Here is a 6,051-nt window from a genome sequence, read left to right on the forward strand (position 1 = left end):
GAGGAGGAGGAGGAGGGCATCAGGTAGGAAACAGTACTTTCATTTTACTTGTGAGCTGCCGCTCAGAGGCTATATATAGCCAAAGTACCTGGCTGCTCTGATCTGATTTTAAAGCCATAGGGACCACGGTCACTGTGTTAAATCCAGCAAATAGTGATGTACAGCATTTGTGCTTTTAATTTGATAAAGCAACTACTTTTCTCCTGGAGAATAAGAAAAGTTATTTTTAAAATAGCTTATAAAAAAAGGGCAGTACCTGTATCTATACATTCATATACAAACACAAATACGGATAATTCTTTGATGTCAGTGTACTTACAGAGGTTTGTAAGCTTTTCTTAATCAGATTTTAGGATTGTGACTACGTAACTGGGGACTACTTTCTCCGGGGCCTGGAACTGCTCCTTTAATAAAGGAACATGGCTTCATAAAGGAACATTGCTTTCCAATCCCCTAGTCTCTGTGGAAGGAACAGAGCCCAGCCTCAATTCCATACAATGAACAAATCCAGGTAAGTGGGCCCTATTGATGAGACTCCCTAAAGCCCTTTCTTTCTTTTTCTTCTGGCTCTGACTTTACATCTGAAAGTACGGATTACATGTCCTCTATGGCATCTGTCTGCCTTGCTTGTCTCTACAACTCTGTCTTCTGTGGTTTTTGACACCTCTCAATTCATCTCCATTTCCTGAGCCCTAAGGAAAGACACATGAATCTGCTCCTTGTGAATGTTTTGTATCAGTGGGACCACACACATTTGGGAAGCTGTTCAATAATTTGTGAAGTAGGTGGGATTTTGGATTTTCCACTTTTGGCTCTTAGAAGTAACGTTGGTATCTGTGGATACATTTTATAAGGACAAGCTTTTGGTTCTATTTAGGAATAGCATTTCTGGCTCATGTGGTGGCTATGCTCATTTTGAGGCACTTCCAGACTGTATTTACAAAGCAGTGGCATAATTTTACATCCCCACCAGGCATGATGAAGCGTCCGATTCCAAGCCCTTGCTAATGACACTCACTGCTCCCTCTTTCTCAGCACAGCCATCCTACTGATTGTGAAGTGTTTTCTTTCTAATCTTTTTTAATACAACAGAATCTTTTATTATGTTGCTATTCAAATCTACGTAGGAAATATATCTATTGATCTCTAAGTGAAAATGCAGCGTAGGAAGAATTAATTTGAGTTATAGTTATCTTGTGTCTGATACCAGTGGCAAAGTCACTTGCTGATGTTCATGCTGATGTATGGATGGATAATGCTGATAAATCTAATAAATCATATAATGGGCCTAAACAAGCCCCATGATAATCTCAATAGATGCAGAAAAGGCCTTTGGCAACATCCAACATGCTTTCTCAGTGGTGAAGTGCCTTACTAGGTTAAAAGGGGGAGGAAAAAGATCACAATCTAGGCAGTTTGACTCCAGACTTTTAGAGGCTATATTGCTGCCTCCAATAAATTTTGAACTATCATGTAGAAACAGAAGTTATTTTAAATGTAGTTGAAAAAAAAAACCTGTGCATCATTTGTATTTACAACACGCCAACGTGTTTCTCTTAGGTTGTATACTGTTTGGTGTGTGTGCATGCTAGGGAATAGAATCCAGGACCCTGAAGCGGTAATAAGTTAATCCACTCTCAACTCCCTGGTGGGTTTATGTGTGCTCCTTGCTACCTGACCCAATGTTGTGGATTCTCGAAAGACACACATACACAACCTTGTATTTTAAATACCTTAAACAGCTCAATGGCTGCGCCACTCCCTAACTCCACATGGCTAACACACACACCCCTCTGCTACTCTTGAGTTAATAATTACTAATTTTATCCTGGGGCTGTTTTCCCTCAGGAGCTACACATTGGCAGCCTCTCCCTCCTTCGCTTTCCTGCACTGTCAGTCTCCTCCACCCTTGTCATGCCAGAATCCCCTCTTCCTCCTCCCTTGGTCCCTTCCTGGAAATCCTAAACGTGCTGCCTCTGTGTTTCTGCCCAGACACTGGCCACTGGGTAACTTTATTGACCAGTTAAAAACCAACTGGGGACAAGCTTCCTTTAGTCCTACGTGCGGGACACTGCAAACAGGTTTTTGGGGTAACATAACTAGCATGAGAACACAAGCTGCTATAGAACCTAAAACATTTTAGGCAAGAATTATGACACTTAGCTACATTCCTCTCCAATGCTGGGATTTTCTTTTTTTACTTATATAGTAAACAGATATAGGATGCAATCAATATGCTTGTTAGATGAGTGAAGATGATTTGATATTCTTTTAGCAAATAAGCTTCTTTTGGAGACAATAAAACTGTTTTTCTACTTATAACATTATTATATAGGTTCACTTGCAAGATCTCAGGCTCTCTGAGTTTCCAGCCAGCAGCCAGCAGCCAGCAGATTCTGTTTTGGAAGATGGTAGCTGCTGTAAACAGAAGGTTTGGGACAGTCTGCCACACAGCAGCCGATGGGCGGAGGCCTTCACTGTCTGTTTCTCACAAGGTAGTGCTGATTAGTTAGCATGAGCCCAGGCTTCGGGAGCCTTCATGATCTGGGACCAGTGCTTCTCTCAACTGATAAAGTGAACTTCTCTTGTGATTCATCTTTCAACTGTTGAGTCAGACATGAGTAAGGTTGAGTCTTAATCTTGCCTTTATTGCTAATCAATACTTGTTTATTCATCATAGGATTGTGAAGTTGATAGGACTGGACCAATGATAGGTACTTAAAAATAAGTTAATTGGCCTAGAAAAGTCTATCCCATAAGGAAAAAGCAAAATAAATAAAAAATAAAAATCAAAACAAACAAAACTTCTCAAAAATGTCCTTTTGATAGTGTGAACATGTGATTCACATTACATTTTGAGGCTGGCACATGTCAAAAAGTTCTTTGAAAAAAGGTTTACTTACTTTATGTATATGAGTACTCTATCTGCATGTACACCTGCATATCAGAAGAGGGCATCAGATCATATTATAGATGGCTGTGAGCCATCATGTGGGTGCTGGGAATCAAACTCAAGGACCTCTGGAAGAACAGACAGTGCTATTAACCTCTGAGCCAACCTCTCCAAGCCTGGTTCTAGCATTTGTATGAGAAAACACCACATACAGGACTGCGGCAAACCACCATATATACACACGTGGCTTACGGTTTCATGTATGTGTCACCATGAGGATATCAGATGTGAGGGCAAGACAGTTCTTTCTTGTGTTGACAAAGATTCCACTCAGCTCTGAAACCCTGTAAAATGTCCTTTCCCCTTTATCACCTTGCAGGGAATCCAAGCCAACATCCACATTTTACTTGTGATGTAGTATGTGCTACCTTTGTGAACTCAAGGAATCCAAGAAAGGCTGCTCTCCACTGTCTCCCACTGGCCTTTAAACAGGGCCCTGAACAAAGCAGGTGAAATCGAGGTGTTACCTTTTCTCTTGCACCCTGGAGGCACCGTACTGGAACTGAGAGAGTAGAGAGGCTGGAGAGCAAGACGCGAACACTTGTGACTGTGGTGGGCACTCGGTGAGCAGCAGGCCGACTGAATGTACTTGCTTTTCTTTCTCTTTATTTCCACCTTAGGTGGGTGATGGGGGGATGGGTAGGAACTCGAACCCCAGGAGCTACTGGGACACTAAGACCCTCTGGTATGCTCTGCCCTGGAGCCAGGGCAGGTGGGGCCCACAGAACCCTTCCTTCTGATACATTCATTTTGTTTCTGTTCTTTGCTAACTCTGGTACTCGATGATAAACTGGTAAGACCAAGTATTGTACCGAAAATTCAAAACAACAAATGTATTATCCATTCAAATGTGTGTTACGTAAAAAGAGAATATTTTTAAAGTACTCAGAATATTTAGAGAACATAGAGAGAGGTAAGTTCCCTAAAAACTGCTTTTGGTGTCTTAAAAGATGAATATTCATGAGACCAAAAAAAAAAAAACCAAAAGAAAAAATTCTTTTGTTGTTTTTTTTTTTTTTTGGTTTTTCGAGACAGGGTTTCTCTGTGTAGCCCTGGCTGTCCTGGAACTCACTCTGTAGACCAGGCTGGCCTCGAACTCAGAAATCCGCCTGCCTCTGCCTCCCAAGTGCTGGGATTAAAGGCGTGCACCACCACTGCCTGGCCCAAAAAAATCTATCAAACTCCCTACTACCGCTGAACACTGAAACATTATCTTTAACACTCTCATGTTAAAGAGGAAGTAACGTGAGGGGTTAAGGACTGGGAAAGTTGAGTGGTGCAGCATTTGCTCTAACAAACCTGGCAGCAACCCCAGAAACAATGGGCGCCTGCTATCTATCAGGGACTGAGACATTGGTGCTTGTAAGACACTCAGCCTGAGCGGTGCAGAGCTCACGCCAGGCTTGATCTTACACAGGTGCACATTAGTAACCTAAGGAAGAGAGCTTCTACTTTAGAGGCGATGGATATGGGAGGGGCCGGAGGGAGCCAAGGAAAAGGACATCAGTGAAATACTTCAATTGTAATGTATTTTAAAAATTAAACAAGTAAATAAATGAATCACTAACCCAGGAAATTAGGGAAGCGTAACAAACATATTTTAGTACGAATAACTAAAAAGCAAACTATGTCACAGAATATACACACAGAACATAGCATACAAAATGGGATAGGCCAACTTTCTAATGTCTACCCCTTCAAAGGTGGGATTTTATGTGGCTCAGGTTGACTCATCACACTTCTGAGCTCCAGGGTAGCAGTGACTATGGGCAGGAGTATGACCCAGAGGAAGGAATTTATTCAGGAATGCGAGTATGGCTTAAAGTTACAGAACACTAGGAGAGGAATTGGATGTGCTTCCCCCATGGCTATCCAAAAGGCATGTGATAAAGTTCAGCATGTGTTCTTCAAAACTGGTTTAAAATCAGGCTCAACTGGGCACTTTTTCTAAACCAAGTTCAGGATACACCTGGCATTTAATGTTATTTTAGAGGTATTAGACCATTCAGTTAAAGCACAGAGCTGTGTAAACTGGGATAAAAATTGCTTAGATGAAATGATTAAAATGATTCTGTAGCTGAAATACAGGCACTCAATCCACCCCCCACCCTGTGTTCTCCCTTCCCCCCCACCCCCACCTCTCTCTCCTAACTGAATTACTAATGTGAACTGTGAGTAAATGAAGACCAGTGGCTGGTACAAGATTGTCCTAACAGATCAGTGGTTATTTGTATATATCTAGGTTAAAAATAGAGATGGAAAGACTATCATTGATAATGGCAACAAAATGACAACATTTGTTAAGAATTCCTAACAATGTTACTGTAAAGTAAAACAAAGTACATCAGAATGACTTAACCCAAAGACTTAAATAAATGGCCGAGATGGCACTGATTTAACTAAACAATTTAACACAATGAACTTCAATTTGAGTTAATTATAAATTAAAGTTGTCTAGGAAAAAAGTTAAAAAGAAACAATTGAAAATAAGCAAAGATAACTGAACCAAGGAAATTCTCAAACTTTAAAAACTTTTTTTCTTTTAAAGAAACTAAAACAAACAGATAGGTACTGAATGTATAGCAGATAATATTTCTGGAGAAATGTACAAGAGACCAGTACTGGTATGTATCTCTTTAAATAAATGATGGGTGTCACTGAAGCTGGAAGGTAAGTCAATTAAAAACTAATTAAAACATTTGCCAGCAGCATGGATGAGGCTTGAGCTCCAGAACCAACACAAAACAAATAAGCAAGCACCTTCAAATAAAGCCCGAAGCACAAAAAACTACAGGAAAACAAATCCAAAATTAGAGCTCCTAGAAGCACTATTAGGACCAAAAAGGCTAATCTGATATTTGAATTCTTTTATCACCAGACTGGACAAGATTTATCAATTCTGAGGCAGCCTTCTAAAAGGGGAAAGGATGCTTGCACCCTTGGGGCATCTGACTGGAGTACTGGTGTGAGCCACGACTCACTACAGTAGCCATGATGACTCCTGTCTTCCACAGCTTCTGCTGTGTTACATTTGGCCTGACTCTGTATATGAACTGAAGTTCAACAAAAATAAAGAACAACTTTGATTTAAAAAGTAC

This window comes from Mastomys coucha, unplaced genomic scaffold (genome assembly GCF_008632895.1).
Source record: "Mastomys coucha isolate ucsf_1 unplaced genomic scaffold, UCSF_Mcou_1 pScaffold7, whole genome shotgun sequence".
NCBI lineage: Eukaryota > Metazoa > Chordata > Mammalia > Rodentia > Muridae > Mastomys > Mastomys coucha.